Consider the following 12,151-nt stretch of genomic DNA (forward strand, 5'->3'; position numbering starts at 1 on the left):
CTCCTTCCATCTGAGCAGCAGTCCTCGTGAGAAATCTTTCATAATCCAGGCTCGCAATAGGCGCAAAATATTCCTACAGTGCAGTCTTCGCAGCATGAAACGTACCATCAATGGGCTGTAGGGTTTGTGAGAAACCTGAGGGTATTGTCACTCGTACTCTCCTTGGCTCCTCTGTGCAGGTGGCCAGGGAGAGGCCATCGCTTTTGGATCCTGACCCTGGGGGCTGAAAAGTGAGGGAGGATCACCTGGATGGAGGGTCCTTGAGGATTGGGAGTGGGGTGCCCTTGAGTGAGACATGGTATCCCCTTTCCCTATTGATGACTACCCTAACCCTCCCCCAACCTTCATGGTCTATTATAAGCTAGTTCCACACATTTGTCCACATATGACACTTAACAATACTGGGACAAAAAAGAGGCCACTAAGAGCAATGCAGATTACAACTTTTCACCACTTTAGAAGTGGGACAAGGAAGATGCCAGCTAAGAACTGTCAGGGTCAGGCATGTTCCTTTGATTGTGGACAGGCAGAGCTAATTGAACATCCACACCTGCAGCCTGTCAAGGTGCTTTAGGTGTATAAAAGCAGAGTAGCCCAGTGGAGGAGCGCGACAAGGGGAGCCACAGAGAGAGCAGAAATCCTGGTGAGGAGGCAGCCGTAGTGGGACCGGCGATCAAGCCAGTATGCCGGCAACAATCCCAGCGGACCTGGGGGACCCGATGTGACTGGGCCATGTAATTTCCCCAAGCATGGGAGCCTCCATACCCCAGAGCGAACAGCAGGAGCTGCTCAGGAGCCAGAGTAGAGAGGACGCATCCCACGTGCCGAAAGAAGCATTGAAGCTGCTGGTTTGTGGAGAGTGGCACACGGCAGGCAAAAAGGCCTCGCGCCCGTAACGTTTATGGACTTCAGAAGCAAAATAAAAGTCGTGGGAACTACTGGAGAAGGAGCACAGAAGACCAGTGAGTGTCGGGAGGACGTAGAGGCTCTGTGGCGCTCCAACAGGACCACGAGTGAACAACGGTCCGTAATATGGAAGCAACTAAATGTTTATTGAATACTGAACAAAACGGAAACTTAACTTTGGAGCAAATAAATGCCAAATGAATACCGAACTAAATGGAAATTTAACTTTGAAATCAAAAGGTGCACATTTAAGATCGAACTGAATAGAATCTTAAACCTGAGCTATTAAATTGCACATTGAACACTGAACTGAATTGAATGTAAGATGCACTGCAATTTAATTCATTCAAAACATCTAAGTCAAAGTTATTAAAGGTGAAAAAGAACCAAACAGTGAACTTTTATGAGTGAATGTAGTACGGCAAGGCCACAGCTTGGCAGGAGGGGTGTGGCACATGGTGGCAGGGCCATGAGGCTAATAAGGAGAAGCCAAATAAGTGCAAGAATACCCTTAAAGCCAAGTGGACAATAAAAGGAACTAAGTGAATGTGACTTGGTACACAGAAGCAAGTGCCAAGGAACCTGTGTGTGTGTGTGCCGAGGAGACCCGGGGCCCTGGTTGTGTGAGCTTTAATGGGTGAACCGCGCGGTCTAACAACTGCATCTGGACCAGAGAGCCCTGAATGGTGAAATGTAAGGACACCAAGCAGCAACCTAATGAAACCACTGCATTTGAGCTGGCGAAGACAGAAGGAGGGGCAAGTTGTTTTTCTTGTGACTTTTTGGAAAGACTGCAGAAAGTATAAGTGGCAGAGTTCAAGTCTTGGAGAGGGGAACCCTGAGACTTAAAGGTACCACATTTGTTGTTGTGAGAACAGAGTTTCAAGGCCCCATTTTGCTTTTGGGTTGTATTACTTGAAACTTGGGGAAGGGAACCCCAAGCATTGGTTCTGACTTATATCACCTTGAACTGGATAAAGGTAAACTTTCTGACTTTTTCATGGAACTTTCTTATGCATGGGGAAGGAGAGCTGAAAGTAAGCTGTGCACTGGAGTATGCTCGCAACTTTGAGTTGAACATTATTTCTTTTGACTTTGACATCCCAACACGTTGGTTAATTGTAGTTGTGAGGCCAATGATAGGTTTTGGACACAAACTGACTTTTGAGTTGAACTCTTTCACTCAGACTTTCCTTAGTTATGTTCAGGTAGGGAAATCCCACCTTAACATAAGGCAAGTTAGACCTTCAACCATCCTGACATATAAGTTAATAAAATATTTTGTTTTGAACTTTGTCTGTTGTCTGTGTCTTACTTCATGATGCCTTCACAAGTCTCAAAGATGTTGTGAATGGCAGGGCCACCCAAGTAAAGCATGATCGACTTTTAATGATGTTATCATCTTCTCCTGTGGCTGCCAGGAACATCTCCAGACGCTTCACCCATGCGGACCATCTTGGACCCAGAGACAACGGTGCTCCTGTGAAGTCAAATGCTTGCAGCGGGAGAAGGGAAGCTAGAGGGCGCGGCACTCTGCTGCCAGCAGGTGCACCCCCGGCATCATTTGCCAGTATAAGTGTCTAACCGAGTGCTGTGTAGGTAAGTGCATCAAAAAAATGAAAGTCACTGGAGTGGAGGACCTTGGCTGGGACCTAGGACCGGTTAGTGGGTTTGTATCACCCCTGTCACAGGTGGGGGGCCAAAGATGGGGCGCACAAGCACTCCAGATAGGAGCTGCAACCCCGCACAAGGATTTGGCTGACATAGTTCCTTAATGTATGGCACATTGAACTTGCAGGGACTTCCGCATGCACTTTCTTATGTGCGTTCCTTTTTAAATATTTCAAGAGTGAATTGTGTGGAACAACGTTGTCCAGGCACTCCTGGCACGTACCTGTAAGTGATTGCCCCACTAGGAAGGGACTAGCAGACAACCACAGGTCTGCTGTCCCTCCCTAGCACCACACGCTATCCCAGGAACGGGAACTCCTCGCTGGGAGACGTAGTGCAGCAGGAGGAAGTCGGCGGAGGCCGGAGCTCTTGCACACCAATGAGTTCACCGCCAGTGGCCCGGATCAGCTGCTGGATGTCGTTAGCGCAGTAGCCGTATCACACTTGGATTCGAGTCACATTTATTCAATTATTACTTCTCTTTTGGAATTAATCCATAGTTATGAATTCCTGTATTTTGCCTTCAGGGTTCCACACATTTTGGTTTGTTTTCTGTGTTGTTTTCCAAACAAACATTCATTTTTTATTTGTGTTTTTTGGATTGCAACTAGTTAAAATGTAGAGTATTTCGTCTACTGTCTCTCGATGGAAAAGGAGATTATACAAGTCGAGAGGCAGAGCTCGTGAATTCACTTCGTCAAAATTTTTAAAAACACAAAGAGACTGTTTGTTTCGAAGTATTGGACCTGGATCGATGATAGTCTAAGATGACTAGTCGTCAAAGGTAACTCCTATTTCTTTGGGTTCGGAGGTCTGTTTTTTGTGTGAGCTCAGTTCCTCAGTTTATTAAAATGACGATCCCTTCTTAATACTGGGATCGGAATGCGGTCTGGTGTAGGGATCTCCCTGATCCGTATTTGTCTACTCAGGTCGCAAGAGAAGCAGACCGGTTTCAGTGGTATAGAGATGAATGTCACCACTTTCTTCAGGGCTAGAGACACGCACTGATTTTGTGTGCGGTCTGATTTCTTCTTGTTGAATTGGCTGAATCTCTAGTATTCAGGAATGGGAGGTCGCCCTGTATGGTACATGGAGTGGGGTGTGGGAGGGAGAGAAAAACAGGGGGAAGGTGCCATTAGGAACATATCCCACAGTTTATCTCAAGGAGATGGAGAGATATGATATCTATATTTTACCCAACAGAGCTGAAAAGCTCCGATCTATCAGGGTCCTGGATTCGAGCAGGTTCAATTTCTTACTATGGCCCTCATTACGACCCTGGCGGAATCCGCGGTGCTAAATGCACCGCGGAGCATGGCGGAAAGCCGCCGATAGCGCCATGGGGGTTGGCGGATTTACCACCCTATGCCGACCTTGGCGGAGCGGTAAATCCCCAATCCCCATTTTACCCTTCCCCATTCCCATTCTTGCCCCATAGGGTATAATGGGAGTGGGGAAGGAGTTAATTACGCCGCCGTAAAGTACGGCGGCGTAATTAACAACGAGGTCCCTTAGCGCCATGGTTTTCTCCGCCCGGTAAAACCAGGCGGAGAAAACCTCCATGGCGCTAAGGGAACTCGTAGTACGGCGGACGGGTCCGCCGCGATTAGCGCTGGCGGAAACCCACTCCGCCAGGGTCCTAATGAGGCCCTATGTCTCGAATCCAAAAGCTTAAACAATTTCCTTGTACACCTACAGAGAAAATATTCTGTAAGTATTCTGATGGAACACAGGAAGAACTAACATATCACACTAACAAAACAAATGTGCAAGGCACATTAAAAACTAGCTCAATTATTGCACAGGTCAGCTCAAAGTGCACTTGACCTGAGGTACACATAAGCCCAAACGGACATCCTCAATATATTCCCCAATTAATCACCATTTGTAAGGAGGAAAATGCTCTAGCACCGAACGTGTTCCCAGAACAATACTGGTTAACACAGGGAAAAATATACATTAATGTTCTCGAAAAAATCTAACTAAACCCTGGTGCAGTCGCGGGTGTTAGCACCTCCCCCGGGACTAAGCCGTAACCAGCGTGTAGAGTAATCATCTTCTATTGTAGTTAGTTTAGTCGAACAAGATATGCAGACATGCCTTTGAAAGTGCTTTTGTAAGGTGGAGCAATGCGAGCATGCTCGCAGGCAAAAGATCAAGGGAAAATAATGCTGTCTATGCAGTATCGGAAGAGTGTTGTAGTATCGCTTACCTCCCAGCAGATGAAACATGCAGCAGTCGTTCCACAGCCAGCATTCAAACAACGGAATGCCGTTCTCAAAACTGTGTTTGTATCTAGCCGTGCATTCACGTGATCCGCGAGACGTGCCGGCCGCAATCGAAGAACGATTGGGTCAGCCCTGGGGACTAGACACCAAAAAGGGACCAATGCGTGGCGGCCATCTTAAAGCGGTGTGTAGTTAACGGGGCTTTTCAAAGTAGTGCTATTTGCCAGAGAAATAATGAAGACATTGAAAATCCTGTATAAGGGTGATGGACAGGAAGGAGCCAAAATGTGGGCACCCACACTTTGGTATGTATATGGGTGTAAATAAACTGAATTGTATAAATCAACCCCAACGGGCCAAAGTTCCTGAATGGAAAGGATCTAGAGAGGTAACCGGAGAAAATGAAAGTAGTACTAATACCAGTCTGTAAACATCATAGATTCTAAAAACAGGTAATGCAGTGTGTGCAAATGAATGCAGGCGTTATATTGGTCTGACATTATGTGGATCTAATTCCATACTGCGTAAAGGTAATTGGTATATGAAAAGGCAAGGATTGCAAGTAGATGAAAACAGTTCAAAACATGGCATTGGTTACGTAAGAGTGAGATGTTGTTTGTGTTTGAACAAATACCCCATTCATCCTTATGCAGTTTCTTACAATAGATTAGACCTCAACACACTGGGGACACTTATCAAGCATTCTCAGAAATGTTTCAAACAACTATTTCACAACACCAAAATGCAAGGAGAAAAACTCAAAAAATGGTGATTAGAGAGTTGCAAGTGTTTACCAGCACATGGATTTGTTTAAACCTTCCACGTCTCTTCTCAATCTATATATACACATCTGCTCACATCTGAAAAGCAAATTGTGGGCATCTTGACCTTTTCCAAAATTGTCCATTGGATGTCTGTGGGGCTGTGTTTCTTCTCTATGTAGTGTTCTACCATGGGTGCCATGATCTTCTTTGTATACACGAGCGATGTTCAGCCAGCCTTGTTTTGATTGGATCGGTGGTCATTCCTACATATCTCAATGCACACGTGCATGTGATCAGTTAGATAGCATTTTTAGTGTTGCAGTTTGTCATTTCTTTTTGTGTCCATGGGTAGCGCCAGCCAATATCTATAGTTTTTGTTCAGGTGGTTCCAGAGCAGGCACTGCATGATCCACATGCGGTATGTCCTGTTGTTTTTTCTTGATTCCAGGGGGTCTTGACAGGCAAGCTTTTTTCTTTATAGGTTTTTACAAGGGAGTCTCTCAGATTCTTATTCCGTTTCATGGCGAACCGTGGGGTAGCCAGGTTTGATTCTCCCACATTTAGGATAGGCCACCGCCTCAGAACTTCTTGTTTTAATTTATTGGTAAGAGGTGAGAACGTAAAGACTGCAGTAATTTAGTCCTCAGAGCTCCTAGTTTTGGCATGTTGTTCTAGTGTGGTGTTGCGTGGTATATTGTGTGCTCTCTTTTTCGCCTGTTTGATGGTTCTTTTTGGGTATCCTCTTGTCTTCAATTTGTTTGCCAGCTGTTCTGATTGCCTCTGAAAATCTATAACGTTTGAACAGTTTCTTCCATATTTTAGGAATTGGCCGAACGGCAAATTATTCTTCAAACTTGCTGGATGAAAACTTGAGAATGTTAACAGGGAATTCCTGTCAGTTGGTTTGTTGAAAACCAATGTAGCTATGGTATTGTTGTGTACTTCAAGTTGTAAGTCTAAGAAGTGTATCTTAGATTCACTGGGCCTCATTACGAGTTGCCCGGAAAATCCGGCTCAATTACCGGCATGGCGGGAAGTGCGTGTCCGTGCACTCAAGAACCCGGTAACAGCGGCCGATCACGAGTGTGCGAGCATGCGCGTCCCCCCATGCCGGTAGTGGAAAAACCGCCATCCCGGAAACAGACCACCAACCCCCCTATACCGGCATTGTGGCTTGCGTCCACTCCGTAACCGCCTTCAATGAACCACTAAAAACCGGCATGGTAACTCCGGCACAGAATCACCGTGTTCGCAAAACCGGACCCGGAAATTACGTCATCGCGCAGGAACGGGAAATGGGCCGGCAGCCATCTTTAAAAACACAATCCATTGCAATCCTCCACAACCACCACTCCTCCCGTGTCGTCGTGTGTCAGAATAGCATCATCATGTCCAAGGCCAACAGGAAATCCACACAGAGGAAGAGGAAGCAGCGTTTCTCGGACGCTGAGCTCACCATGCTCGCCAACACCCTGGAAGAGCATGCTGACATAATCCGCAGCACAGACCTAAAGCATGCGGCTCAATCCCGCAAAAAAGAGGTCTGGCTTGAGGTCGCTCAGAGGGTGTCAGCAGTGGGGAGCGCCCCAAGGAGTGTGCGTGACTGCCGGAAGCGCTGGGACGACCTCTGCCTCCGTGTCCGGAGGATCCTGTCGGAGAACCGGAATGCCGCAATGGCGACAGGCGGTGGCCCACACTCCCCAGTCAAATTGATGCCATGGGAGGAGACGGCAAGTGGTTTCATCGACCCTGAATGCATTGAGGGGATCGGAGATCAGGAGGCCGGCGCAGCAATCACCACAGAGGAAGGTGAGTGTACCATCACAACCACGTATTACGACACATGATGTGGCCCAACTGATGGAGAAGTTAGAGTGGGCAAGGTGATGCTTCAACATATCCATAGAATAATCATTGTCACTCCCTGCACCACATGGACGCTGAGTGACGACCCCAATCCCAACAGAGGTGCCACATGACCCAACCATGCCCATGCACCCACCACACAGAGACCAAATTAATGCTACCCCACCAGCCATGCATTGATTCCCCACATACCTAAAGCAACAACCCAGAAATGAAATGATGGCTGAATGCATGAACATATCCCACCGCAAATTCATCATAGCTTCCATTTGACAACATCACTGATGACCTGCATCTCTTCTATCCCCCAGGCACCGATGATGAAGGTGGACCACTGGACAGGGGTGCAAGCACGTCCAGTGCACGCAAGGGGACCATGGCCCCCACAACCCACCAGGCCAAGGAAATGACATCTGCCAAAGCCAGTGTGCCACGCAAGGCACCAACCCTGCAGGGGACACCTGCACCCACTGTACAACAACAGAGAACCACAACAGTGGGAGCCGTGCCGCCAGCCACCAGGGGCGTTGTGTCCACAGAGGTGGAAGATGATGCAGATTTGACGTCTGGCACACCCACCACAAGCCACATTGCCAGCCCCCAACCTCTTGCAGAGTCTGAGTGCCTCAATGATCCCTGTCTACATGACTCCGACCTCGGGGAATCAGACTATGCGCTGTTTGAGGACAGTGCCCCGGACGAGGGCTCCGCGCAGGCACCTTCCACCACCCTGCCAGCCACCACCCTGCCAGCCACCACCCTGCCAGCCGCCACCTTGCCAGCCGCCACCTTGCCAGCCGCCACCTTGCCAGCCACCACTCTGCAAGCCACCACTCTGCCTTCCTCCAGCCTGCCAGCCACCACCCTGCCAGCCACCACCTTGCCAGCCACCACTCTGCAAGCCACCACTCTGCCTTCCTCCAGCCTGCCAGCCACCACCCTGCCAGCCACCACCCTGCCAGCCACCACTCTGCAAGCTACCACTCTGCATTCCTCCACCCGGCCAGCAACCAGCACACCTGCGGACGACACCTCGTTGGAGTCCCGCCTGACAAGGGTAGAGGCCCGGCAGGAGTCCATGCTCCAAATCATGCACCAGCAGGTAGAAGCAGGGAAAGAGGCCATGAGTGCCATTGTAACGGCTATTGCAGCCAATACTGCTGCAGTGGAGGCACATACGCGTGCGTTCAGGGAGTGCATGGGGTCACTGACAGAGGCTCTCCTTGCAGGTAACGCTCAGATGCAGCGGCCACACCTTGCCACAGACAGTGGATTGACAATAGATACTTCCGCAACAACTACCCCTACCACCTCGTCGCAATCCAGTCCAGTGCGTCTGATGAGGAGGAGCGCACGACGGTCGGCCATGGCACCCCCCGAACCAAAACTTCAGAAGAAGTGAATGCACGGACAATGACATTGTGGAGAACCACATTGGGGAAGGGAGCACTGTTTGTTGCACATATGGGGACACTTTGCATCTGTGGGGTGGGAGAGGGAGTTCACAGGGGTGTTTTGAGGGTTTGTGGGGTGGGAGAGGGAGTTCACAGGGGTGTTTTGAGGGTTTGTGGGGTGGGAGAGGGAGTTCACAGGGCTGTTTTGAGGGTTTGTGGGGTGGGAGTTCACAGGGGTGTTTTGAGGGTATTATGTCCGCCACATCACGTTTGATTGAAATACACCGTAGTGTGCAAGCATATCCTTGTTTGGACTTCATTCTTTTCAGACATTTGCATTTATTTTGTTTGGTGTACAGTGGGCCAATTGGGAACATCAAGGTGTGCATGTCCTGATTCAGTGTGTCGTAGACACATTACTCACATCGTCCATGCGTTGTATGGATTGTGTATATTTTGCATTGGCGTACAGCATGTCTATCCCGTGCAGCACGTACTGGCAGGGGGACTCCTTCGCCTCTGTCTCCATCCCCTTCATCCTCACCCAGGCCATGCCTGTGAATGTGAGGTGGCAGTGTTACATTCCTTCAGACGCACATATTGTGCAGCATGACCAAGCCATGGTGATCTGTGCCACCTTCTCCGGCCTATATAGGAGTGCCCCACCAGACCTGCTGAGGCAGCGGAACCGCCCCTTCAACAGGCCAAAGGTCTGCTCAATCACAACACGGGTACGGGTGTGCACACGCTTGTACTCCTCCTCATGGATGTTCTGCGGGTTATGCACAGGGGTGAGTAGCCACGGCCTCAAGGGATATCCTCCATCACCTGCAAGCAGATTCAAATAGGTGTGTGCCACTCTGAACTGCCACATTCAGGCAGCACAGTCATGGCGGCAGCTATTTGGTGTGGCCATGCACATGTCCCTGTAAGCATGAAAAAATGTTATCTAGGTGCAATCTATACTGTCATGAGGTGTGGTAGTCTGGATGGCGTTCAATAGATGATGCAGGGTGTAATCATGCATGCTGAGGCAGATATGCTGTGGTAGTGCAACAATGTTTTGACTCCAATTCATGCTGTTCATTATTTACTATGCATGGTCACACTGCCCACATTGCCACACTTACCATACTGTTCATTCATTTCATGCATTGCTTGCCATCACCAGGGTGGCCTGGTTGTGCCTCTTACTTGTTCTCATCGATATGCATTATTTGTGATATGTGGCCCAGTGAAGTGTCATGTACCGTTTGGCTGGGTCAGGTGAGGAGTGTTTAGCTCTGCATTAATTCTCCACTCACTGGCTATTGCCACCCAGGTGTACTATTAACCCCCCCTTTCCCACCCTGGTGAAGCATCCCCCCCTTTCCCACCCTGGTGAAGTATACCCTCCCTTTCCCACCCGGGTGCAGTAGCCCCCCCCTTCTGCATCCGCACACATGAGTACCCCACAGCATGGCCATGGGCCTGTTGTGCAACTCACCGACAGCCAGGCACGTGGTCCGGCATGTTGCTCCATGTGACGGGGTAGTGTGGAGTTGTGCAGTACCATGGCATCATGTGTGGATCCAGGAAATCGGGCGCAGCAATGGGTGATGATCTTGGTGGAGTCACATACCATTTGCACATTGATGGAGTGGTATTGCTTGCGATTGCGGTACACCGCCTCTATGGCATGGGGGACTACCAATTCCACATGGGTGCAGTCGATGGCACCAACACAATTGGGCATGCCTGCCAGTGCATGGAAGCCTACTTTGGTTTCGGCTATCTCCTGGGCAGTCCGTGGTAGGGATATGTGGGTGCTTGCGTGCTTCAGGAAGGCATCCAGCACTTGATTCAGCATGCGTGAGAATAGTGGTTGTGAAATGCCATGCAGCTGGCCCACTGTGTGTTGGTAGGTGCCTGTGGCCAGGAAGTGTAGCACAGACACCACCTTTAGTAGTGGGGGGATGGAAGTGCGTATTTGTATGTGGCTGGCAATGTCGTTCTGTATCATGTCCACTATGGTGGTGATGGTGTCACGGTCCAACCGGTACAGGGTGTGGATCTGCTCAGGGGTTAGGTTGAATGGGCTGGGTCTGGTGCGAGGGATTGTGGCTGCCTACGAGGCGCTGGTGGCTGCGCTGGTGGTTATTGCTGGCCCTGTCTCACCCTCCTTCTCCTCCTGCGTCTCCTCTGTGCTGCCTGTTCTTGCTGCTGTAGTTGTTGTTGTTGTTGCTGTAGTTGTAGCCGTATAGGCATGTCCTCCTGCGCCATGATTGCAAATGCTAGTGGTAGCATTTTGGTGTAGGAAGGGGTGTGGTGTGTAGGTGTGCTCCTTTTGTACTGGGCCACTCTACATTGCCTACACCTGTGGGGGGGCTGTGGTGTGTGGGTGTGCTCAGTTCCTACTGGCACAGCCTCCTTTGACTCCACCTGTGGGGATTGTGTGCACCAGTGGCAGCTGCCTTGTATCTTGGTTGCTGTTTGCGGGTGGTCCGCAATGCCCGTTTTGCCGGCATCATGCAGCCCATTATTACCGGGTTCGCGATGCCGGTATTTGCATGTTTGCGTGGGTTGTAATTGGCACCTATTACCGGCATGCCAGTATTTCCTGCCTGAAGAGGCGTGTGTACGCGCCTATGCCGCTATTTGCGGCACAGTAAATAACGGTGCCGTTAATACCAGGTTTGTGGGTCAGAATGCTACGGAACGTTAAATGATGCCGGTATTTATATACCGGCATAATTTTTCCCTTACCGGCATACCTTGTAATGAGGCCCACTGTGTGTTTCTGTGAACTTCAGATATCTATTCTGTTCGTTGGGCCTAAGCATGAAATTCGCAAGTTCTAATTCGGTGCCTCTGAAGATCATGAGAACGTCATCAATATAACGTGACCACAGTTCTATATGGGCTTTCCAGGGATTCGTGTCGCGGTAGATCATGTCTTCCTCAAATGCTGCTGCATGCAGATTAGCGAGGCTGGGCGCAAAGATAGCGCCCATCGCTGTACCCGATGTTTGTTCAAGAAATGTTTGTTCAAAAAGAAAATATTTCTTAGTGAGCTCTATTTCCGCCAGCTGCATGATCAGGGTTACTGGAGTCTCCAAAGGTCGGTCCAGGATTCTGAGGACGTTATCGACTACTTGTAAAGTGGCCATTTGGGGGATTCGTGTATATAATGATTCGATATCCAGAGTGACAAAGAAATGGATTTTGGGATCAAAGTGCCGATTCTTCAGAAGGAGTAATGCCGCTGTTGTATCCTTTAAGTATGAGCGCATTTTGTTAACTCTAGGTCTTAAGAAAAAGTCCACAAATTCTGAAAGTGGCT

Source organism: Ambystoma mexicanum, chromosome 12 (assembly GCF_040938575.1).
Source record: "Ambystoma mexicanum isolate Mex_15411 chromosome 12, UKY_AmexF1_1, whole genome shotgun sequence".
Taxonomy (NCBI): Eukaryota; Metazoa; Chordata; class Amphibia; order Caudata; family Ambystomatidae; genus Ambystoma; species Ambystoma mexicanum.